At 41.2% G+C, this 26,905-nt stretch overlaps 1 protein-coding gene and 1 pseudogene across 3 annotated transcripts in view; one reads left to right on the top strand and one right to left on the bottom strand.

The window, feature by feature from the left end:
• Positions 1-7,235: 7,235 nt before the first annotated feature.
• ELMOD1 (ELMO domain containing 1) overlaps positions 7,236-26,905 on the top strand; it is a 77,658-nt gene continuing 57,988 nt past the window's right edge. The window contains exon 1 of one of the 3 annotated variants that reach the window (XM_071221479.1): positions 7,236-7,510. The gene's annotated coding sequence lies outside the window, so the exon portion shown is untranslated. The remainder of the gene's footprint in view (positions 7,511-26,905) is intronic. The other 2 variants (XM_071221478.1, XM_053925606.2) reach the window with 2 other exon arrangements.
• On the bottom strand, positions 18,545-20,754 carry LOC112314264 (rRNA N(6)-adenosine-methyltransferase METTL5 pseudogene; annotated as a pseudogene).

The following is a 26,905-nucleotide window of genomic DNA, read 5'->3' on the forward strand; positions in this document are numbered from 1 at the left end:
ATACACTAATTGAAATGAAGAACAATTTGAAGGGAAACAACAGTAGAGTGAATGAAGCTGAGAATCAGATCAGCGATTTGGAACATAAGGAAGCAAAAACCAATCAATCAGAACAAGAAGAAAAAAAAACCAAGGGTAGTATAAGCAGCCTCTGGGACAACTTCAAGATATCCAACACTTACATCATAGGGGAGCCAGAAGGAGAAGAGAAAGAGCAAGAAACTGGAAATCCATTTGCAGAAATAAGAAAACTTCCCTAATTTGGTGAAGGAAATAGACATGCACATCCAGGAAGCACAGAGAGTCCCAAACAGGAGTCATGCAAAGAGGCCTACTCCAAGACACATCATAATTAAAATGCCAAAGGTAAAGATGAAGAGAGAATCTTAAAAGCAGCAAGAGAAAAGCAGTTAGTAACCTACAGGGGAGTTCCCAAAAAATGTCAGCTGATTTCTCACAAGAAACTTTGCAGGTTAGAAGGGATTGGCAAGAAACATTCAATGTCATGAAAACCAGGGACCTACAGCCAAGATTGTTCTACCCAGCAAAGCTATCATTTAGACTCTTAAGGGCACATAAAAAGCTTCCCAGAGAAGAAAAACCTAAAGGAGTTCATCATCAACAAAACCATTATTATACAAAATGTCTACTTTTTTAAGAAAAAGATCAAAACTATGAATAATAAAATGGCAATGATACAAATCTATCAACAGTCGAATCTAAAAAATAAACTAAGCAAAGAAGGTGAACAGAGACAGAATCATGGATACAGAGAGGGTTTTGATGGTTCCTGATGAGAGGGGAGTGTGGGGGCATGGGTGAAGATGTGAGAGGATTAAGAGATACAAATAGGTAGTTACAGAATAGCCATGGGGATATGAGGTACAATATAGGAAATGGAGTAGCCAAAGAACCTGTACGCATGACCCACGGACATGAACAATTGCCTGAGGGAGTGGTGGGTGCTGGGTGGAGGAGGGGCAAAGAGAGAAAAGTCGGGACAACTGTAATAGCATAATCAATGAAATATAATTAAAAAAACAAAACGAAGATATACTAGTCTCCAACAAGCCTATTAACCGATATTTAAAAACTTCTCTGTATCCCATCCTACTAGATTGTTTTTAGTTGTATCTCTCCAGTGTTTATTAACTGATGAGTAACGCCTATCTGTTCACCGGTGACAAAGGTGCATGTCAGAGTAGTTTTTCTGGAACAGTACCTAGTTCTCTAAAAGTTAAAAGATGTTAGATCATGAGGATATTTAGGAAAGGCACTTCAGGTTAGTAGACTATGTATTAGAAGGTGGAAAGTGGTTGAGAGAGAAAAAAGAAATGTTGGCGATAGCCAGAAGAGAGGGCCTTAAGATGGACAAGAATAGTCTATTGGAATAAAGAGAATTATCTAGTCTGCTAAGACTGATAATGAAGAGGAAAGAAAGGGTATGGGAAAAATATTTATATATTCAGAAAACTAAAAATGGAACTGCCTTTTGACCTGGCAATTCCACTGCTAGGATTGTATTCTAAGAACCCAGAAACAACAATCCAAAAGAACCTACGCACCCCAATGTTCATAGCAGCACAATTTACAATAGCCAAGTGCTGGAAGCAACCCAAGTGCCTATCAGTACATGAATGGATCAAAAAACTATGATGCGGGGGAGAGAACCAAGATGGCGGCGTAGGTAGACACACTGCGCCTCCTCGCACAACCAGAACTGGCAGAAAATTGAACGGCAAGGAAGTTCGACACTAAGGAGACAAAAAAAATAAACATTCATCCAGACCGGTAGGAGGGGCGGAGACAGCAGCTGGTGCGAGAGGACTCTTGTTGCCATGGTGGGACCGAGACTGGCGGAGTGTGGGACGAAAGGGACAGGCAGTCTGACGACTAGCAGACCCTGCAACCCCACATTCACGCAGATAAACCGAGAGGGCTGGATTCAGAGTGGTGAACAACGGGGCAGGCAGAGCGGCGGGTGGCAGACCCCACAGCCCCACATTCACGCATAGATAAACCAGGACGAACAGCGGGGAGCGAAGCAGACTGCATAACCCAGGGCTCCAGCTCGGGGAAATAAAGCCTCAAACCTCTGAGTGAAAACACCCGTGGGGGTTGGGGCAGCAGCAGGAGAAACTCCCAGCCTCACAAGAGAGGTCGTTGGAGAGACCTACAGGGGCCTAGAGCGTGCATAAGCCCATCCACTCAGGAACCAGCACCAGAGGGGCCCAATTTGATTGTGGGTAGCAGAGGGAGTGACTGAAATCCAGCAGAGAGTGGAGCAGGCGCCATTACTCCCTCGCGGCCCCTCCCCCACATACAGAGGCACAGAGCAGCGACAAGCGTTACTCCACCCCTGGGAACACCTAAAGCTTTGCCCCTTTAAGTAACAGAAGGACCAAGACAAAAAAAAAAAAGGCCCAAATGACAGAACAGATCAAAGCTCCAGAAATAATTCAACTAAGCAACGAACAGATAGCCAACCTATCAGATGCACAGTTTAACACACAGGTAATCAAGAAGCTCACAGAATTGGTTGAATTTGGTCGCAAATTAGACAAAAAAAATGGAGGCTATGCTAAGAGAAACAAAGGAAAATGTACAGGGAACCAATAGTGATGGGAAGGAAACTGGGACTCAAATCAACAGTGTGGATCAGAAGGAAGAAAGAACCATCCAACCAGAAAAGAATGCAGAAACAAGAATTTGGAAAAATGAGGAGAGGCTTAGGAACCTCCAGGACATCTTGAAATGTTCCAATATCCGAATTATAGGGGTGCCAGAAGGAGAAGAGGAAGAACAAAAATTGGAAACTTATTTGAACAAATAATGAAGGAGGCAAAGGAAATAGACTTCCAGGAAGTCCAGGAAGCTCAGAGACTCCCAAAGAAGCTGGACCCAAGGAGGAACACACCAAGGCACATCATAATTACATTGCCCAAGATGAAACAGAAGGAGAGAATCTTAGAAGCAGCAAGAGAAAAGGACACAGTTACCTACAAAGGAGTTCCCATAAGACTGTCAGCTGATTTCTCCAAAGAGACCTTACAGGCAGGAAGGGGCTGGAAAGAAGTATTCCAAGTCATGAAAGGCAAGGACCTACATTCAAGATTACTGTATCCAGCAAAGCTATCATTTAGGATGGAAGGGAAGATAAAGTGCTTCTCAGATAAGGTCAAGTTAAAGGAGTTCATCATCACCAAGCCCTTATTATATGAAATGTTAAAGGGACTTATCTAAGAAAAAGAAGATAAAAAATATGAACAGTAAGAATGACAGCAAACTCATAGTTATTAACAACCACACCTAAAACAAAAACAAAAGCAAACTAAGCAAACAACTAGAACAGGAACAGAACCACAGAAATGGAGATCACATGGAGGGTTATCAACAGGAGAGTGGGAGGGGGAGAGCGGGGGAAAGGTACAGAGAATAAGTGGCATAAATGACAGGTGGAAAATAGACAGGGGGAGGGTAAGAATAGTGTAGGAAATGTAGAAGCCAAACAACTTATAAGTATGACCCATGGACATGAACACTAGGGGGGGAATATGGGAGGGAGGGAGTGGGCAGGATGGAGTGGAGTGAGGTGGGGAAATGGGACTACTGTAATAGCATAATCAATAAATATATTAAAAACAACAATAAAAAAACTATGATGCATTTACACAATGGAATACTATGCAGCAAAAAGAAAGAAGGAGCTCCTACCCTTTGGGACAGCATGGATGGAACTGGAGAACATTATGCTAAATGAAATATGCCAGGCAGTGAAAGACAAATACCATATGATCTCACCTTTAACTGGATCCTAATCAACAAAACAAACAAGCAAGCAAAAATATAAACAAAGACATTGAAATTAAGAACAAACTGACAGTAACCAGAGGGGAGAGGGGAGGGGATAATGGGGGGAAAGGGTGAAGGGTTTACAGGAACAACTATAAAGTACACATGGACCAAAACAAGGGGGGGTGGAAACAGGGGAGGGAGGTGGGAAAGGCTAGGGTGGTGGGGAGGGGTGGAGGGAAAAGGCAGAAAACTGTACTTGAACAACAACAAAATTCTAAAGTATTTAATAAAAAAAGAATATATTTATAATAATGAGCTAATTCCTAGTGTGATGATAGTTGATGGTCTCTTCTCTGGTGCAGTGGTGAGAGCCAGATGTACATTGTTAAAAGCACAGTGGGTGGGAGAGATGGAAAAAAAAAATGAAGATAGTTGCTGTGGACTGGAGAAAGCAATAATGGCACTGACTTACAGATGATACATTGTGGCTTCAGCTGAACACACAAATTTTTAATGAATTATGGCTATGATTTTCTTTCACAGTGGGCCCTGACATGTAGAAATCTGTGGATTTGTAGCTGGAGGGAAATTAGCAGACTAGGAAAGGACAAAACTGAGAAAATCCTAGGGTTGGTAGGAAGACCAATTAGAAAATAACTATGGTCTGAGAATGCAAGAAGGGTTGAGAACCTGTATACATTCATTCATTCATTTCACGATCTTTTATTGTGAATCCATTGCTTACTGGTTGTTGCTAAGTTCTGTAATATAAAATGAATGAGAATCTTCCCTGGAGTTAAACATTGAATATCAGCAAGGTCGTCACTAATTGCTATGGAATACATGTGTACAAATATGCTTCGGAAGAGCAGGTTCTAAGTGGTGCCAAGTCTGTCTCACACTTGGGCAATAAGAGTAATAGAGAGAAGCTTAAGTTATTCAGACAGGAGGTAGAAGCAAACAATCAAATGCTATACAACAGAGAATAACTATTGACATAAATAAAGGCCAAAGGTGGTAAAAAGTGTGAGGGTTTGGGGGTGGTACATGATTATGGAAGAGATGTTTGGGATTCGGGAGATCTGAGAGTCCGTTTTCAATCTGGTCATTGGAGAAATGCTATTCCTTGAGGTTGGAGAAAGGTTATAATTTGGTGTGGTGAATAAACTCTAGAACCTTTTCCCATCAGCTTCCATTCATCATATGGACTGCAGGCACCTACCTGGAGGAGTCAAGCGAGCTGCGGGAGTCAAATGAAAGGATTAAAACCCTTGGCTCAGCAACAAACTGGCAGGGACCCACATCCATGTAGTGTGGTTGTCCTAGGACCACTATTAATATTTTTATTGATGCTTTTGGAAGGATGAATCAAGACCATCTAGATTAACTTGGTGAATAACACAAAGGCCAAAAAGAAATACCTGACTTGTGTCCTTGGTGATTATTTATTGTTTAGGTGTTCATTGCCTATCTTCTTCAAACTGGGTTCTAAGTTCCATGAGGGCAGGGACTTTGCCTGCCTTGTTCCTTGTTGTTTCCCAATACCTAGAGCAGTACCTGCTGCACATAATAGCTTCTCAGTAAGTTGTTTTATATTGCTTACACAATCAATGGATTGTGTAATGGATTGGGATAAGTGCCGTGACAGCGGTATGCACTAGTGTTATGGCAGTAGAACATGAACTCGGCCTTGGGGTTTGGGGACGCCTTCAGAAAGAAGGTGGCATTTGAGCTTGGAGAGTGGGTAGGACTCTGTGAGGTAGAATGGAAAGAGATTCCAGAAAGTATTCCAGAAAGTATTCCAGAAAGGGTGTAACACCACAAATAAAGGCAATGTATATGAAGGGCATGGTATGTTTGGCAGACAGTGAAAGGTTTATTTTTTGAACATTGATACTTTAAAATGTGGATGGTACTGGTGAACAATAAGTTTCCTTCCATACAAATGTACCTTACTTTTGTAATAGCTGTGAAACAAGGACCACAGGGGAATGCGTGTAAATTAAATTGTTTTTGAAAGACTGTGGAGTGAAATTGTTTTGTCACGTGGGTAAAATTGCCCATAGAGAATCTCTCCTGAAAAGCTTTTCCCTCCAAAGCGGACCAACATATGGTCTTGGTCTGGCTTTTTCCAAGAGATTTATTCAAGGAAGGAAGTATGAAGAAGCTGGTGAGTTGAAAGAAAAGATAATAGTGGCCAATGCTTTTAATAATGATAAAAATTAGATCAAGGGTTTAACGTTATTTAATGCAAGGAGGGAACATGATAAATGTTCACCATTTAAGGATTATCACTACCCCAACCTTTCATAAAAACAGAATAGTGGAGATGGAACGTGCAGTGACTTCTATTCAGTGAATATCTACTGTGTAACAGGTGCTTTGCAGACATTGCCTCACTTAATCCTTACAGCCTCCCAGAGAGACAGATAACCACCCTCGGTTTTACAGAAGAGCAAACAGAGGTGCAGAATGGCTAGGGAAGCTGCTGGGGTGGTAAATGGCACTGAAATCAAGGCTGACCTCTAACCTCATCCTCCTTCCCTGGCCCTATGCTGCGCTAACGTAAGAAGGTGTTTTTATTATTATTATGATTATTATTATTATTATTATTATTACTATTATTATTTAAGGAAAACGTTCTTCGTCAAACATAAAATACAATACCAAAGAAAGACACATGTCTGTGTGCGAGTGTGTGTAAATACGTGAGTTCTGGGCCAGGCCTACTGCGCTGTGAAGCAATGTTTCCCAAACAGCCCTACACCACGTTGTCTATAATTCATCCATTATAATTAACCCCGGGGTTAAGGTATTGTTTCTGAAGCCCTAGTTGAAATGCAGATATGTGACCTGGGAGGGCTGACACGATCTCTCAATTACACCTAATTAAAGAGCTGGCTCTTTGAGAACTCAACCCGGCCGGTCTAGGCATCGGTCAAGGCGGGGCTGCAGGGGCACCCCCGCGGGGAGGTCCCCAGGCACAGGAAAGCTGACGGGTGGGTGACTGATTGGGGGAATCACTGTGTAAGTCTGCAGAGGTTGGGACTGAGCCAAAAACAAAAAAAAAAAAAAAAAAACAACTTTGACTTTCATACAATTCTCTGGGGACAGAGCGAAGAACACACCTTGCCCTCTCATTCCGGGACTCTTCTGGAATCCCACTGGCGAGTGTCCTGAGGTTCAAGGTCTTCGGTCCCTCGCGGCTCCGGGGGCGTCCACCCAGGAGCAATTAAACTGGGCCACTGCAGCCAGCTCCCGGCCCTCCGCCCCCGGCCTCCGGGGCCGCAGATTTAACCCTTTCCGCACAGACTCCCGCGCGGGGCCCCGCGCTCCCCGCCGCAGCCCCGCGCCCGCGCCCAGGCTGGGGACTGGGCATGCTCAGTCGCCGCCCGCGTCGGGCTCCCGGGGAACCCTGTGCGCGCCCTCGCTCCCCGGCGGCCGGCGGTCGCCTCCTCACCGCCAGCGGTCCGGCGCGCTCCGGCCTGCTCCGCCGCACGCGACCCAGATTCCCGCCCCGCCCCCGCCCCTCCCGCGCCCGCAGCCAGTGCGGCAGCAGCGGACGCCCCTTTCTAGCCTCCGCCGCCGGGACCGGCCGCGTCGACCGCCGCTGCGGAGCGCGCAGCCGGAGCGCCTGAGGAGGGCGGAGATGGAGACCCGACTGCCGCGTGCCGCGACCCGCTGAGCTTCCCGCCGCCGCCGCCGCCGGAGCCCGGTGAGTAGCGGAGCCTGGAACCCACCCTAGAGGAACCGAGGGGCGACGGGGCGAACGCCCTTGGGGGAGCAGAGTGGTGGCGGCGACAGCGCGAGGCGCCGCCGTTCGAGCTGCGCTTCGTCTGGGGCGAAGCAGAAATGTGCGTTGGGGACCGAGACCTGAATGAAAGTGCACCCTCTCTTAGAGCGGGGGCTTTGGGGTCCTACCACCTTCGTCCTGTGCCAAAATTAACCCCCGCGGAGCGGCAGGTTGGCGCGGGAGGATGTTTGGATCTCAGCCCCGGAGCGGGTCACCTAGCAACTGAACGCCGAGGGCTCCGAGGAAGGCATTCTCCGCACAGGCCAAAACGGGAGGCGGGACGCGGGGCAGCCCCGTCCAGGGCCTGGGTGCCCCTGCCCCGCGGAGATCGCCCCGCGCGGCTGCGGGTGGGCGAGCCGGGAGGAGCTGTCCGGGCGGGCGCGCGGCTCCTGCCCCAAGTGCTGCGAAACTCCTCGCTAATTCCAGCATCTGTCTTGCCTGGGCAGGTGGAATTGAAGGCGCGGACGGGGGCGACTGCCTGAGCGCTGTCGAGAGCGGAATAGTGGATGGAGTGCGGTGGTGGGGTGTGCTGTTGTGAGTGCCTTTTTTTCCAGGTGTGGGTGCGGGCTGCTCCTCCTCACGGTGTTTCTGCTCTACCTCTCAGTGGCGAGTCCGGTAACACACCTTATGAATATTTTAGGAAAGATCTCGCAGGCTCGCTAGCTTCAGATCAAGTTTAAGGAATATGTTTGTCAGCCTTTCTCTTCTACACGCGCAGGTGGAAGCCCCGTGCTTTGAGCTTTCCGAATTTCATCCCTTTCCCACAGCAGCTGGCAACGACGCTACTAGCCCCCAGTAAGTTTTAGACTGGAAACACATTGAGTGTCATTTGGAGAGACCGGCTTTGGGCAGGCATCCAGACATTGTTCTGCATCTCTGCAGTGTGTGCGTGTGTGCGGTAGCTTGACAGCCGTCCTTAACTCGAGCTGCCAATATGGTGGCGGGCAGGTAGTGAGCTGGTGTTGGGATAAACGCCTTAATTCATTATCGTCTTAGGATATCAGGTAGTTAGAGCGGGCTCGGTCATTCTCTCCCTAGAATTCGTCTCTGGGCCCAGTCTAGTTAAAATTTTGAGAAAGGCACACTCTCTTGTATCCCTCTGCATTGGGAGGTATTTATTTCTCCTCGACTCTTTCATGGGAACAAGAAATGAATGTCTTTTCTGTAATCACTGTAAAGAACACTGAAAGAAAAACGCATTAATGTGGGGAACTTTCAGGATTGGAACAAGTTGTAGGGCCTGTTTCCTTCCACTCCGGGTTTTAACTCCCATTGCACCATCACCATTAATCAAGTACCCTGGCACACAGCAGGTTTTACTCAATGGTACCCCTTTGCAGAAGAAACCTGCTTTTTTCTCCCTTAGTGAGACAGGTATGTCTCCAAACAACCTGTGAGGAATTCCTCTGTTGGCCAAGATTTCAAGCCTCCAAAATTTACAAGATTCTAAAGGAGGCAACTCTTTCCTATTGCCAGCCCATACATGGTAAAGGCGCTTGGATTTACAGATGTTTCGCATTTAGGGGAGGCTTTTTCCAACAAAGAACGATTGCGGTTACATCACAGGCTCCACCTCCAACTGTCAGGCTGCTTCTCCCCAGCCTGTTAGTGTGGACTGCATATCTCCCTGTGCTTGATTAATGAAGAAGGGAAATTCCAAAATGAAAGGCTTATTTATTTCCCTTATTGTGTTTTGCTGGTTTGATTAAAAATATGACGTTTTTGAAAATGGTTAATTATTAGTACATGTAGCTAGGACTTAACTCATGCATAATAATAACTATGAGTATCAGCTTTCCAAGAGATATTCTTTTTGCTAAAATTATTGGTAGATGGTGTTAGAAGGGAATTGTATGAAATAGAAAAATAAATGAAAAGTTTACATAATAAACAGCTTTTCCTAAAAGATGTGACTGATATGCTCAGAGAGGTGCCCAGCTGCATGCACAGACATAAAATCAGTCCAATCGAGAAGTTTGCAGAGCTTGGATAAAAACCTCCAGGAGCTCTAAAGCAGTATTCCTTGAGTTCTCTGAGAATTTGTAGTCACTGGCAGAGCCATGAAATTTAGCAAATAAAAATACAGGTTGCCAGTTAAGTTTGAATTTCAGAAAAACAGTAAATAATTGTTTTTAGTATAAGTATGACCCATGCATTATTTGATACTTGCATATACTAAAAAAATTATTCATTTATCTAAAATTCATCTTTTACTGGGTAGTCTGTATTTTACCTGGCAACTCTAGTCACTGGAAATTTCTCATTCCTCTTCTTTGGGTCACTTCTGGGTTGAAAAATAAAGTGGAGCAGAAATGATATGCTGTTTTGCAATCTGGGACAAGCTCGGTGCTGGTTCAAGCTATTGAAAATAGCTCATGCTTAAAAGTAAGTAGTTCCAGTTCAACACATTTTTCTTGAGTACCTCGGCTTGCCAGGCTTAGTGAGAGGCACCAAAGATACAAAAATGAGTAGAAAAAGAGAGGGAGTCTACATCATGAGATGTGAGACTTGCTATGCCAAGTATCTGTGGGTCCACAGGAGTCTGAGAGGGACATTGAATTCTGCTGAGCAGCTTTTGACAGGTCTGGTCTTGAATAAGAAAGTGAGATCTTATCCTGCAAGGAAAGGAGGAGGACAAACCCATGCATTCATTTATACTTCATGGAGTGGGGCTGCAAGTTGAAGGATTTTACCTGATGGCCTCAGTTAGAGGACAGAGTGGCCTGCTGAGAATGAAGGAAGTGAGAAGGGGATTCTAAAACAAAGGTTTTAAATGGTTGCTGGTGGGAATGGAAGAGAGAGCTGAAAAGGGACAAGTGTAGGGATTGGTAAGTGGTACTTGAATGAATGTATCTCATTGCATTTTAAAAAGCAGCTGTTCTGCCTTTTGACTAATACCCAGTGTTCCTTTATGATTTTGCTACCATCCTGGTTTCCTCAGGTAAAAGGCCAAAGAATACTGGAAAACAGTATTTTAAAGTCTTCTATTTTTAAATTAAAGTAGATCGTTAAATGTAATATTTGAGATGCTGATGAATATTCAGTTGCTTGTGGCACAAATTTCTGAACAAAATAATCAGATGTTTTGGTTTTAGCAAACCTACTCCTTCAAGTAGAAAAAGATATTAAATTGCAATAACCTCCTGATTTTGTCCAGCTATTCTTAAGGAAGCAGATTCTGATGATGGAAGGAAAGTAGATTTTATAGGAATAGCACTATGTAAAAATGATCATATGCTTGTAGCACCAGAGAGCACCTATTGAGAATGTTCCAAGTGCAATTAATTTTTTAAAATCTCACACCAGTTACATTTGTGTCTTTGAAGATCCAGCAGATCCTTTCACTACTAATCAGCATAGGATGTTTCTTGAAAATCAAACCAGTATAGTCCATGTAGAGAACAGTTCCTCATTTCTTGAATATTCCAGTTTGCCAATTTCAAGCAAATGACAATTGAATGCCATTCTAGATTGCACTTCTGCCAACAACTCTTAGGGACCATCTACAGAACAGCCTCATATCTATGTGTATGGCTAAATTTCCACTTTATATTTTACAATACGTTCTTAAAATCATGAAAATTACTCTGTAATAAAATGTATAATGAAGTAGTTAATTAAGGTCTCTTATCAAATGATTATCCTTTAAAATACAGCAGAAAACAGTTCTTTTTTAAAGAAGATTGATTGATTGACTTTTAGAGAGGGGAAGGGAGGGAGAGAGGGAGAGAAACATCAATGTGTGGTTGCCTCTCATGCACCCACAACTGGGGACCTGACCTACACCCCAGGCATGTGCCCTGACTGGAATTGAACCAGCAACCCTTTGGTTTTCAGGCCGGCACTCAATCCACTGAGCCATACCAGCCAGGACAGAAAACAGTTCTATTTCAGGTATTTGTACTGTTCCTCCTTATAGTCTCTGCCAAACATGTCCTGCCTTATAATTCTGGTAGTTTATGAGGAAGAAAAAGTGATCAAAGACATTGACGTTGCTAAAATTTCAAGGCAATTAGACTATAGGTTTTATTTTCAGTGGGATTTCACCTGGATATGATTTGTTAAAGAAAGGCTTACTGCAGTGATCTGTAATAACAGCGTATGGACTATCACCCAGAGAGAGCTTTAACCAAAATTGTGTGCTCAATTCACATTCTAAGTCCTCAGTAAATACTCTGAATTTAAAGAATCTAAAGACAGTATGTTCTTGCATCTCAGGAGCTTTTAAGCCTTCAGCTCACTTATGCTAACAATGAGGGAGTTCTATTATACATCGGTTCTGTGCTCTAAAATGGAAGATATGCACACTTTAAAAAATAATATTGCACCAATAACTCCAATCCTCTGTCTATAAAGTAAACTTTAGTTGTTACTACTGTTCTAAGGGATAAATAACTTCATTCTCAATGCAACTAGACAATTTGTATACTTTCTATGATGCTTCAGATGCCAGGAATAAATTACAATTTGCTGTGTTTGATTTTTTTTTTTTTTTGCTTTTTTAGTGTAAAGCAAGAAGATTGTTGTAAATGCTTAAGGAGAGCTCATTAAGCCCCTTTAAAAAATCAGTCTCAAGCAAGCTAGTGCCTGTAGATTCAAAGGTCTTTATGTAACTTTAAACATAGTTTCCATTTTAATTATTGGAACTAGGACTTGGTTAATTAGAATGCTTGGTACAGAGCCTACTTGAGGTATTGTAACTTTCCTTCCTATTTCCCTTGTACACATACATGGTGAAAAGCTGCCATGTGTTTTGAAGGTCTCCTTCATGATGAAACTAATAATTTATTTATCCCACAGCTGCTTTTTGGTTTAGCAGATATCATCTATGACATCATAAACTCTGTCCCCTAATTTATTTTTATATCTCCAGTTGACATTATAAGTATTGTATGAATCAATCACTGGAATGTATTTACTATGCAAATACATTTCTTCCTTTACCCTTTAGAAATAGAATAAATGTTTTACCCTTCAGAATTTGGAAGCCAGATTTCCTGAAGATTCTATATTCCAGTAGAACGTTTAGATTTTAATTTCAGATTTTCTTTGGTCTTAGAATCCATTTAAATTAAAAAGAAACTTAAAACAGTTGATTCTAATCAAGAAGTTAAATCATACATTTTCTTAAAATGGTAAACATTTATCAAAGCTGTTTTAATTAAAATTTATATTATGTACATTATTAGTCATAATTTTAAAGCTAATATTAAAATACCTAGCACAGAATTTTTATTTTAATATTCTGTCTCATGTATATTGTATATGTAGCCCTATATGAGAGCGAAGGTGAAAGTGAAGACTTACAAAACAGAAGGATTGGGTTATGGTATTTGCTTCATTAAAGAGTTCTGTGTTGTAGCAAAAATTCCTCCTACTATTCCTTTAAATTGTAGATAACCTAGGGTATTTAAAATAGAGCCAGACAAATCAAATTTCTACATCTACACAATTCTTCTGGGACACATCTGTCAACTAGGCTATTGAGTAATCTTCGTGGGTGACTTGCAGAATGAGGTCTGGGATGTGCTCTAATAGCAGGGTTGATCTGTTGTGCCCAAAGGATGTTCATAGATGTGGAAGCCAATATAGAAGGTGGCTTCTGTTGGCCTGAGTCATAGCCCTTCCCTTGACCATAACATTTCTACAATTTTATTAACAATTCAGATACACTTAGATCATATATATATCAGGTTTGTTGATATCGCAAAGCTCAAAGCACTAGTGAATTTGGATGGCAATCGTGATTAAACTTGATATCCCTTATCCCATAGCAAGGGCTAAAATTAAGATTATATTTTAAAGAGAATACATGTTGGCTTCATTTAGATCCACACTCCCAATGACAGCTGCTTAACAACAGTTTGGGCTGTAAAAACTAATTGTAGTTCACTTGAGTATTAACCAACAGTACAAAGGAAATTAGTGCTGTCTTTGGTTGGATTCACAGATGAATAGAGTCCATATCAAAAAGGTCAGAAACAGACAATATAACGAACTGTACTGAATGTAATGCATTTTGGGCCACCCGTCAGGAATATAATAAGAGGGAATGCTTTTACTGGGTAGGAAGTTGGCTCGTATGACCTTAAAAATACCTCCTAAATCTCATTATGCAGTTTAAATTGAGCTCCCAGGCTTATACACGACTCTGCCAATGTCTACTTCAGCTTAGTCACATTTATGAAACATGGAACTATTTTACATCTTTTCTTGATTTACTTAATGATTACTCCCTAGATAATTAATCAGTCATCAATTAGGATAAATGCATCTACTCTGTGAGCATCACCGGGTTAAACAAGCTATTTCCAGTTATCCTTTAACTGTCTCAGATCATACTTGAAATTAGTTCAAAACTATATGTATTTTGAATAGCCATAACATAGGCAGGTGCCCAGGTTCTGAAATAAAACTGTGTAGTACGCCTAATCAAATTAGACAAAGATGAAAGGCGAATGTGTTCGCTCTGTGTGCTCTGTGTGCTCCACTCCCTCATTACTCTGCATTGTACTGTGCCTTTCAAACATAGCTGTTTGTAGTTTTGAGTGGACACTTGTCATTCCTTTTGAACACTGCCTTCTGAACCCCTTTCCTATGTTGGGGGCTCTCTCACATTATGAAGCAGAGCTCACTCCCCACTATAGGAACTAAAATCGCCAGAAGCTTTCTTTCCCAGACATCTTTGCATCATAGCCACGGGCCCATGACCCCGACTCTGCCCCAGATATTCCAGTCAGCAATGCCCCTTGACCAGTGTGAGGGCAGGGGGGTAATCAGTGGGTCCAGCTTCAGAGTCTGGACCTGGTGGCAGCAGGAGGGGTATCTATACTGGACCAGCACTGTGTCATCATTCCAAAAGTTATTTTTGGTTATATAACCTCTAAACCCAGTTCTCTAACCCTCCTGGAGATTCTGTGGGTTACCTTTAGAACAAAGTCTGTTCTGCTTAAATAGGCAGAGCTAGTTTCTGGTTTGTTGTGATTATAAACCCTGACTAATACAGGGTGCAAGCCCATGCTCACATTGACATGTTACTCACTAGGAACTGTTGAGCACAAAGCACTCTGAAAGGCACAAAAGGAAATGTTTATTTATTCTCTGAGTATTTCTGGAACAAGTCACTCTGCTTGGCAATGGGCAAAGGGTGAGGAACACAAAGCTGTTATTTCCAAATTTGTGCTATGGGGACAAGGAGGAGGAGGTGGGAGGGTGGGAATACCACTGGCAAACTAAGATGGAGGCATATATCTTTACATGGATCTCCTGACTTAGTCTAGGGATGAATGGTTGTGATAAGAAAGGATACTCTTCTGGTCAAGATGGCAGCATAGGTAAACATGGCTTGTCTCTTCGCACATGAAAAAACCACATCAAAGTTACAACTAAATATAGAACAACAATCACTAGAAACATCAGGTTGAGTTGAACGGAAGTCTGACCACTACAGAATTAAAGAAACCACACCCACTCAGACTGGTAGGAGGGGTGGAGATGTGGAACAGGCTGGTCATACATCTACATGTGGTGGATAAAAATTTGGGAGAGATATCTCAGGAGCAAGGAGTCCCAGCCCCACCCTGGGTTCCAGTGCCAGGAAGATAAGTCCCCATAACTTATAGCTGTAAAAACCAGCAAGGACTGAGACAGTGGAAGACACTGCTTGAGTCCCAAGAACTTCCTCTTAAAGTACCTACACGTGGACTTACTCAGATATTCTCCCTCTGAGCTCCAGCACGAGGGAGGCAGCTTAAAGGCACCAGTGGCATACAGGGAGGAACTGAAGTGTCTGGCATTAAAGCAAGAGCTGAGGGACAGCTTTCTCCCAGACAGAAAGGCAGACAGAGACCATTGTCCCTTTTCTGAACCTTCCCCCCACACAGCCATATAGCCAGCAGGCAGGTGCGGTATCTAAGACTCCATCAACCTGGCTAACAATGTTTGCCCACCCTGGAGATCCCCTGAGGCTCCATCCCATTCAAATTATAGGTGTTACAGTGCTATTCCATATCACTGGCTGGTCTTGGATCATGTTTTACAACCTCCTAAATCCTTTAAAATAAGCAACAGCTAGCCTTGGGGAGCCCCTAGCCCCCATACCTCTTGTTAAGTGGCCCAGGCCTAGCACTAGCAGCATCCAGCCTAGAGTCACAGCTTGGCTTTGCTTGGGAATTTCCAAGCCCAGCAGAAGTAGCAGCCATCTCATATTCCTTTATAGCTCAGGAAGGGTAGTCTTGGGCAAAACACAGGTGGGGGCTGACCTTAGCTGGCACCACCCAGGAAACCCCAGGGCCAGAGAACCCAGTAGACAGCTACAGACCACATCAGAGCACCACCACCCTTCCCCTGCACAGCTGATCCTCCACAGAAGGCAAAGGTAGGTAGTCAGTGGTCAGAGCCAATCCTTGCAGCTGACTGGCCTGAGGAAATCCTTCCCATTGATCTGCCAGTAGCAATCAAGTCTCAACTACAAGAAGTGGGTATACTCAACCCATATGAAAGGCACACCACGAGTACCCAGCTTGGGTGATAAGGGAGGCTGTGCCACTGGACCCTATAGGACACCTACTACATTAGGCCACACTACCAAGACATGGAGTCAAACCATCTGTAGCTAATACATAGAAACAAACTCAGGGAGGCTGCTGAAATGAGACAAAGAAACATGGCCCAAATAAATGAACAGATCAATACTCCAGAAAAAGAACTAAATAAAAGGGAAATAAGCAATCTATCAAACACAGAGTTCAAAACACTGGTTATAAGGATGCTCAAGGAACTTAGGACTTCAGCAGCATAAAAATTATCTAGTCAGAAATGAAGGATAAACTAATTGAAATGAACAATTTGCAGGGAAACAACAGTAGAGTTAATGAAGCTGAGACTCTAATGTTATAGAACATAAGAAAGGAAAAAATCAGAACAACAAGAGGAACAAAGAATCCAGAAAGTGAGGGTAGTGTAAGCAGCTTCTGGGACAACTTCAAGAGGTCCAACATTTTGCATCAAAAGGGGAGCCAGAAGGAGAAGAGAAAGAGCAAGAAACTGGAAATCCATTTGAAAAAATAAGAAAACTTCCCTAATTTGGTGAAGGAAATAGACATGCACATCCAGGAAGCACAGAGAGTCCCAAACAGGAGTCATGCAAAGAGGCCCACTTCAAGACACATCACAATTAAAATGCCAAAGGTAAAGATGAACAGAGAATCTTAAAAGCAGCAAGAGAAAAGAAGTTAGTAACCTACAGGGGAGTTCCCAAAAAATGTCAGCTGATTTCTCACAAGAAACTTTGCAGGTTAGAAGGGACTGGCAAGAAACATTCAATATCATGAAAACCAGGGACCTACAGCCAAGATTGCTCTACCCAGCAAAGCTATCATTTAGACTCTTAAGGGCACATAAAAAGCTTCCCAGAGAAGAAAAAACTAAAGGAGTTCATCATCAATGAAACCATTATTATATGAAATGTTAAAGGTACTTTTTTAAGAAAAAGAAGATCAATACTATGAATAATAAAATGTCAATGATACAAATCTAGCAACAGTTGAATCTAAAACAAAAACAAAAACATGGATACAGAGAGGATTTTGATGGTTTCCAGATGAGAGGGGAGTGTAGGGGCATGGGTGAAGATGTGAGAGGATTAAGAAGTACAAATATGTAGATAGCCATGGGGATGTAAAGTACAGTGTAGGAAATGGAGCAGCCAAAGAAGTCATTCACATGACTCATGGCATGAACAATGGAGTGGGGATTGCCTGAGGGAGTGGTGGGTGCTGGATGGAAGAGGGCAAAGTGGGAAAAATTGGGACAACTGTAATAACATAATCAATAAAATATAATTTTAGAAACTTTTTAAAATTTACAGAAATGAATGTTATACAAACCTAACATGTAAATAACCTTATAAAAAGAAAGGATACTTTTGGGGGAAATACTGCCTTTCATCAGTTCCAAGATGCAAGTATTTTTGTTTTAATATTTATGAAATTAGAACACACTGTTAGAATATGTCTTGTATTTTTAAAAAAGATTTTTTTAGAGAGAGGGGAATGGAGGGAGAAAGAGAGGAAGAAAGACATCAATTGGTAGCCTATCCAGAACCCAACCTGCAACCTAGGCATGTGTCCCGATCTGGCATCAAACCAGCAACCTTTCACTTTGTGGGATGAAACCCAACCAACTGAGCCACACCAGCCAGGGCAGAGTGTATTTTGCTACAATTGTTACTTTTTTTCTCCTCATCCCATCCATCATATTTTACCAGACCTACATGTCACTGATACACACCATTACATTTTTTTTATCAGTAAGAAAAAAATCTCGGCAAGTAATATTTAAAAAATGATGATGCCTAACATCATATTGGGAGCTCTAGAGTAGAAAATTTAAAAAGACCCTCTCGAGAACTAAGTCAGTCATGTAAATACTGTGGATTAAATACCAAATACCTTTTCATTGTTGTTAAACAACAAAGCTGTTAAACAGCAATAGATTTACCTCTAGCTTTTGTTTAATGAACATATTCAGATGCTAATCATCATCGCCTTGCTTGGCTATAAAAACACCTTAGTATACTTACAGAGATTATCAAATTTGTGGATGTCACCTTTTTTTGGCAAGTTTTTTATTTGAAAATTTAAAAAAATATACATAAGTAGACAAAATAGTATAATGGATCCCAATATTCAATAATCATCAACTCATGACCAGTGCTGTTTTGGTTTCTAATCCTACTCTCTATTTACCCTTATTTTATTTTGGAATATCCTAGACATGTATACTATCATTTGTAGATATTTCAGTATGTATCTCTAAAATATAGTGACTTTTCAAAGATATATAATCACAATATCATTATTACTTCCTGAAAAAATGTCTGTAACTTGTGGCATCTTTTTAAAATAAATTTTCTTTTCATTTTTATTAAGTATGTGGAAGTTTTTAAAAAGAAACTCAACTTAGATCCACTCCAGTATCCACCGATTTCTTTTTAAGAAATTTATATGACGCTGGTAGGTCATACCTCAGCTCTGTAATACCTACCTTAATTTTCCATTTTACAGATTTATTTAGATTATGTTCTAAAGTTGAAGATTTGCATAAAGAATATACTGCTGTTCTTGCCATTTCCAAACCAATCTTCAGTAAAGTCATTTCTATTCCTTTATTATTTTTGTTCACAAAGGGAGGATTCATAATTACAGTATCATTTGATTTGGGCATTTAATCAGATAATGAGCACATATCACATTGAACTATGTCAACAACTGTTAACTGAAACTGTTGCACTTTCCTATTAAAAATATTCCCGGTGCATCTTCATCTGTGTCAAATTCACACAACCTGCAACGCACAGCCTGGTCTGCTACTGTTCTAGAAGTAGTGTGGGCTTTCTGAACCCATCCACTTGTCACAAGCATGACTCTGGTTCCTTGAGCTGTAGTGTTTCTTTTCCTGTTTTTTAAAGTGTGGGTTCACAGTGTTTAAGGGTACTGGAACTCAGGAGGCTAGAAGTGCCACCCTGTCTGTGTCATCTATTTTAAATTTAAGTTTTTGTTTTTAGCAAGGTAATACTTGTACATCATTTAACACAGCATGTAATTAAAAAACATTTTAATAAAAAATAGCAGTCCTCTTACTTTAATCCATCACCATTCCAGATTTGTTTCTGAGAAACACCCACTTTAATTCTTTTACCTGCTTCTTCTTGTGTTTTCTACCTTCCTTCTTTTTAAATAATCTGCTTATGCTGCTATTTCCCAATATTTTTAAGTATCAGATCCATTGATTTTTTTCTACTATAGAAGTGAAAATTTAACTTTTATGCCTAATCTCTTTCCCTTATACACATATATTTGTCTTTCCTCAATTCTCCCAATATCATTCTTTTTGATTAAATAAATATTCCATGTTTAATTTGACAATGTAAATTTCATTTATACTGATTATATTTTCTTTTTGTACAGTTTTTGTCTTCCCAATAATTAGTAATTGATCTGTTCTTATTTGCTTGTTTTTCTATTATGCATATCATAAAATTATCCCCAAGCCCATAGAACTGCAAATATTTTCTCTATGCATTCATCCATGACAAATAATGTCAGTGCCAGTTTTTTCATGGAGACATTTTTTCCTTAAGCCTTATTCACCATCATTCTGAGAATTTCTTTCACCTTTCTCCAATATGGAATCTTCTGATTCCTGGGTCCAATGTCTTTCTCATTTTCTACCTTCATTTTGGTGGAATGCTTCTCTCAGAAGCTCCTGAAAAGGTGTGTTTGGAAGGTATACGGAAGGCTTTGTATGTCTGAAATTTTCATCCTTCTTCCCTTACACTTGATATTTTGGCTGGGTATGGAAATCTAAATTGGAAAGAATTTTTCTCAGAGTTGTTATTCTTGCTTCCATGTTCCTATTGACAAATTGGATACTTCTTGTTCTTAGCTTTTTTATTTCTTTCCCCCTCTGGAAACTTCTACATTGGGAAATTTCATCATAACATACTTTGGTGAGGATCTTTTGTTATTTAAAGAGCTGAGTATCTGTGGGCCTTTTAGATCTAGAGACTCATGTTCTTTAGTTCTTGGAGAGTTTCTTGTATAAGGTACTCATATGACCTTCTTAGCAAAATATTTCACCTAACACATACTACTATAAATAATATGTAGCCCCTGTTGTAAAAAGATAGAGATGGAGAGTTTCATACAATCAATAATCAAAATTTTGTCACACATCTGCAAAGAATCCATAAAACTGTGACATGTTAGTTAGGAACGCTTGTCTTGGAGTATAGTCTGGTTCAGTATGACATGGTTGAAATTTGTTTTCATTTGAGACAGCTCAGACCTTCTACACTGGCTTCAGAATGGCACACTAGGTTCCATGTATTAGGTCTGCAATATTCCCAGCTCCTTAAGAGCAAAGACTAAGAGCAAAGTTTTACTTGTGTCTCCAGTGCTTAGAAAGAACTGAACATAATAAATGCACAATAAATGCTTATTTACTAGCATTAAGAGCTGAGGTCTTTTCCTACCAACTGGCTGTCTAGCCTTTGACAAGTCATCGGTTGGAGAAGGTTGAGCTAGGCATCCCCAAGAGAGCTGTAGAGGAAGAAAAGGGTCAAGAATGGAACATTGGGGAGCTTCTGGCAAAGATGGAAGCATAGGTAGATATGCTTTGCTTCCTTACACAATCAAAAGAAGGATAACAACCAGTTTAAAACAAAAAACAACCAGACCTGCCAGAAAATCAAACTGTACAGACATCTGACAACCAAGGAGTTAAAGAAACATTCATCCAGGTTGGTAGGAGGGGCAGAGATGGGAAACCAGGGAGGCAAGGATGTGCAACAAAGCAGCAGCTGGCAGACAGGGTGATCCCACATTTGCGTGTGCATAAGCTGGGAGGAACAACTGGGGAGCGAGACAGACCACACAACCCTGGAAACTAAAGCTTCAAAACCTCTGTCAAAAATTGGGGGTTGTGGTGGTAGGAGAAACTCCCAATCTCAGGAGAGTCCACTGGAGGGGCCCACAGGATTCTGGAATGTACACAAGCCAACCCACCTGGGAATCAGCACTTGAAACAGCACAGTCCACTTGTGGGAAGCAAGGGAAGTGAGTGAGAGGAGGGTGAGAGCCAAGCAAGCAGCATTGTTCCCTCTCTGACCCCTCCCCCACATATAGCATCACAACTCAGTGAAGTGGGTTGCCCCTTCCTGGCGAATACCTAAGGCTCCACCCATTACAATGTAACAGGTGGGCCAACACAAAGAAATATGGCCCAAATGAAGGACAGATAGATCAAAACTCCAGAAGAAAACTAAGTGATGAGGAGATAGCCAACTTATCAGATGCACAGTTCAAAACACTGGTAACCAGGATGTTCACAGAAATGATGGAGTACAGTTGCAAAATAAAGGAAGAAGTAAAGGTTATGCAAAGTGAAGTAAAGAAAAATATATAGGGAACCAATGGTGAAGGGAAGGAAACTGGTACTCATGTCAAAGCTTTGGACCAAAAGGAAAAAATAAACATTCAACCAGAACAGACTGAAGAAACAAGAATTCAAAAAAATGAGGAGAGGCTTAGGAATTTCCAGGACAACTTTAAATGTTCCAACACCTGGAACACAGGAGTGCCGAGAGAAGAGGAGGAGCAAGAAACTGAAAACTTATTTGAACATATGATGAAGGTAAACTTCCCCAATCTGGAAAAAGCAATAGACATGCAAGTCCAGGAAGCTCAGAGAGTCCCAAAGAAGTTGGACCCAAGGTAGCACACACCAAGACACATCATAATTACACTACCCAAGATTAAAGATGACAGAATCTTATAAGCAGTAAAAGAAAAGGAGACAGTTACCTACAAAGGAGTTTCCAGAATAGTATCAGCTGATTTCTCAAAAGAAACCTTACAGGCAAGAAGGGGCTGGAAAGAAGTGCTCAGTCATGAAAGGCAAGGACCTACAACCTGGATTACTCTATCCAGCAAAGCTATCATTTAGAATGCAAGGGCAGATAAAGTGCTTCCCAGATAAGGTCAAATTAAAGGAGTTCATCCTCCAAGCCCTCATTATATGAAATGTTAAAAGGGCTCGTCTAAGAAAAAGAGGAAGATCAAAACTATGAACAGTAAAATGACATCAAACTCACAACTATCAACAACTGAACCTACAAAAACAATTAAGGAAACAACTATAACAGGAACAGAATCACAGAAATGGAGATCACATGGAGTGTTATCATCGGGGAGGGGGTGGGGAGAGATTGGGAGGAAAAGCTACAGGGAATAAGAAGCATAATTGATAGACACAAAATAGACAGGGGGGATTAAGAATAGTATAGGAAATGGAGAAGCCAAAGAATTTACCTGTATGACCCATGGACATGAACTAAGTGGGGGGAATGCTGGAAGGAGTGGGTTGCAGGGTGGAGTGGGATAAAGGGGAGGAAAAAATGGACAATTGTAATAGCATAATCAATAAAATATACTTTAAAAAAGTGGGGGAAAAAACCAGTGGAACATAGGAAAATGACCACACTTAAAAGGCGGGAAGAGGAGGAGTGGTAGATAGATGGAAAACAGGAGAACATGGAATCATGGAAGACACAAATGCCTTTTCAGAAGCAGCATCACATGAAATCATGTCAAATAAAATAAGGACAGGGCCCATACTCAGTTGGTTAGAGCATTGTCCTGTACACCAAACAGGTTGTGAGTTCCATCCCTGGTCAGGGCACATACCTAGATTGTGGGCTTGATTCCCAGCCAGGGTATATATGGTAGGTAACTGATCGATCAGTGTTTCTCTCTGACATCAGTGTTTTTTCCTCTCTCTCTCCCCCCTTTCCTCTCTTTTTAAAATCAATAAGCATATCCTCAGATGGGGATTAAAAAAGATAAGGACAGGAAAATGCAGCTTGGACTAGACCATACTGAGCCTTCAACCTAGCATTTATATGCCCATTTTTTGTGTAATAGGGAGTATTTACCACTCCTGAGATGTTTATTGTCAGAGCTGTCTTTGTAGTATAAGGACGTTGTCTTGAGCCCTGTGTATATGTGAGAATGTGTATATATGTGAATTGTATGTGTATTGAATTACGTTGTATGGATAATTAGATATTGTGACAGGGGAAGGAATCTAGAGTCCAGAGACTATGCAGTAAGCGGTTGGGAGGATCTCCTGTGAGGCTACGAAGGACGTGAGTTGCTCATATGTAATCAATCGATAACATATCCTGGAATTACTTAATTAACCTGGTTTGACCTGAATGTTTGAGTCAGGGAATAGGAATTTTCCAGTGTGATTTGCTGCAGGCCTTCAGTTCTCTTTGTCATCAACCATTGGATTCTTCTGCAGAAACAAAGCCTGGAATTTGGAAACGAGTAGGCTTCAGTCTTACTATATTTCATAAATTCTAAGGTAATTTTTTAACATCACTGAAACAAGATGCATCATAGTTCAATTAGCACCATTTTATTCTTTCTTAAGGGCACATGACATAATAGTGCATTTTACCATTGATGACATGGATGGAATACCATTGGAAAGAGTAAAATAGCACTCACTCAATTGAAAACTATTTTTTATTTGTTTTACAGCATGACTTTTTGCAGAAGCCCAACCTAAATGGTCTACTTCTCATAAGTGAATGCTGTTATCTCATCTGTGATGTCAGGGTCAGCAGTTACCTTATGAGCAGGGCACCCTGCTTGCCTCCAGGCCCCTGGGAATGAGCCAGTTTGCTTGGACTCTCCTGTCAGATGTTTTTTAGATAGATGCCCTCACTGTGTTCTGATTCTATGAAAGTGAAAATTTTGCAGAAAGAATCAGTTTAGATTGGTAAAACCATATTTGTTTATTATTTATGCAAACATAAGTACCATTTTTAAACTAAAATTTATAATTGAGAAGGTACGACATCTAGATTAAGGATTTTTGTGAAAAAGGATTAATATTTGGATTTTTCAAATTTCCTTATTCTTTTCTAAAGACGAATTTCATCAATCCTACTCTCCCCACCTTTGCTCCCACCATGAAAACAGTACATTCATGCAAGTGAACACAGTGAAAACCAGATCACTGTACCTTTAAAGCAGATCATAAGTATATTTGCAGGCAGTCCTGAGTTCTGTGGCTGGTGTGGACCTCCATTGCTATAAATCACAAAAACAAACCCTGGATGAGTATTTTATTCCTGAAGAAGGGGGAAAAAACCCTTCTTGGTTGTCATTTTGGTGAGTGTCAACAGATTATTGTTCAAACTAATCACCAGGGAAGGAAGAAAAGAAAATTCTGGAATATGGCCTCAGGGAGATTGTTATACATGAGCATTATACCTCTAACATGACATGTTGGATAGCTTGTGTGAAATGTAAATGCATAATTTGAAAGATTTGTCATTTCTTGGGAATGGTAAATTTACATATTATTTGTTCTCTCCCCTCATGTGCATACCTTTATAACAGCAAATTTCAACCTTTTTCATCTCATGCCACATAAACTCATTAGTAAAAACTCTGCAGCATGCCAAAAAATATATTATGTTTTTTGCTGATCTGACAAAAAAAGGTATAATTTTGATGTATTTATACGAGACGGCTATTGCTGTGCTGGCTGTTGTCATTTTTTTATTTGACAATATAAGCGAAAAGAGGCCAGTGTCCCTGACTAGTAAGGTATTGCATGTTTTAAAAATTTTTGCAGCATACTGGTTGAAAATCACAGCTATATTAAATATATTTTATATATGTTTCAAATGCTCATAAAAAGCCTTAGAAATATTTCTTTCCCTTCTCTTCCCTCCCCTCCCATTTCCTCCTATTCATTTCGTGTTTCATGGGGTAAGTCTGATTGTATTATGTCCTTTGAAGACCGAGTCCCTCATCTGTTTAGGTTTCCCTTGCATTAACACTGTGGTCCTTAGGTCTCAATGAAATATGAAGCATGATGCACAGTTAACCAATATCTCAATTTGCTAATTCAGATTTATTTATTTTTTTAATAAATAAATAAATTTTGAATCTGATATGTGGTCCACCTGATTTAAAAAGACTGATCTTCTTTTGTTATTTTGTGGGCCAACTCAGCCAGAGCCCAGCCCCTTACGTTGCAGGTAGTTGAGTAGCTACTTCTTATTCAAAAGCCGCCTGTGCCCTTGCCTGGTGTTCCCACAGCAACATGCTTCCTGATGAGAGCTCAGGGTTGTTCTAGAGAACTTTCTCTAATTTCTTGAAAACCATCCACAGACATCCTTACATGCAGAGCACAATAGCGAATTAATGGGAGCTATAAGATGAATTCATCACATCTTTTTTTAAATATGTATTTTATTGATTATGCTATTACATTTGTCCCATTTCCCCCCCCTTCACTCCCTTCCACTCTGCACACCCCCTCCCACCCGCATTCCCCCTCTTTAGTTCATGTCCATGGGTCATACATGTAAGTTCTTTGACTTATACATTTCCTATACTATTCTTAACCTCCCCCTGTCTATTTTCTACATATTATTTATGCTTCTTATTCCCTGTACCTGTTCCCCCTCTCTCCCCTTCCAATAACCCTCCATTGATCTCCATTTCTGTGATTCTGTCCCTGTTCTAGTTGTTTGCTTAGTTTGTTTTTGTTTTTGTTTTAGGTTCAATTGTTGATAACTGTGAGTTTGTTGTCATTTTACTGTTCATATTTGTTATATTCTTTTTCTTGGGTAAGTCCCTTTAATATTTCATATAATAAGGGCTTTGTGATGATGAACTCCTTTAATTTGACCTTATCTGGGAAGCACTTTATCTGCCCTTCCATTCTAAATGATAGCTTTGCTGGATGCAGTAATCTTGGATGTAGGTCCTTGCGTTTCATGACTTGGAATACTTCTTTCTAGTCCCTTCTTGCCTGCAAGGTTTCTTTGGAGAAGTCAGCTGATAGTCTTATGGGCACTCCATGTAGGTAACTGTGTCCTTTTCTCTTGCTGCTTCTAAGATTCTCTCCTTCTCTTTAATCTTAGCTAATGTAATTATGATGTGCCTTGGTTTGTTCCTCCTTGGGTCCAACTTCTTTGGGCCTCTCTGGGCTTTCTGGACTTCCTGGAAGTCTATTTCCTTTGCCAGACTGGGGAAGTTCTCCTTCATTATTTGTTCAAATAAGTTTTCAATTTCTTGCTCTTCCTTTTCTCCTTCTGGCACCCCTGTGATTCAGGTGTTGGGACATTTAAAGATGTCCTGGAGGTTCCTAAGCCTCTGCTCATTTTTTTGAATTCTTGTTTCTTCATTCTTTTCTGGTTGGATGTTTCTTTCTTCCTTCTGGTCCATACCATTGATTTGAGTCCCAGTTTCCTTCCTGTCACTGTTGGTTCTCTGTAGATTTTCTTTTATTTCACTTAGCATAGCCTTCATTTTTTCCTCTAGTTTGTGACCATATTCAACCAGTTCTGCGAGCATCCTGATTACCAGTGTTTTGAACTGTGCATCTGATAGGTTGGCTATCTCTTTGTCACTTAGTTGTATGATTTCTGGAGCTTTGATGTGTTCTTTCATTTGGGCCATTTTTTTTTTTTTTTTGCCTCATAGCACCTGTTAAGTAGTAAGGGGTGGAGCCTTAGGTGTTCACCAGGGCGAAGGAACCCTCATTGCTGGGTTTTAGTGCTGTATGTAGGGGAGGGGTCGGAGAGGGAGCAATGCCCCTTGCTCCGCTCTCTGCCGGTTTTCAGTCACTTCTGCTGCTTCCCACAATCAAATTGGGCCCTTCTGTTACTGTTTCCCAGTGGGTGGGTTTGTGTGTATTCTAGGACCCTGTGGGTCTCTTCAATGA

Source organism: Desmodus rotundus, chromosome 5 (assembly GCF_022682495.2).
Source record: "Desmodus rotundus isolate HL8 chromosome 5, HLdesRot8A.1, whole genome shotgun sequence".
NCBI lineage: Eukaryota > Metazoa > Chordata > Mammalia > Chiroptera > Phyllostomidae > Desmodus > Desmodus rotundus.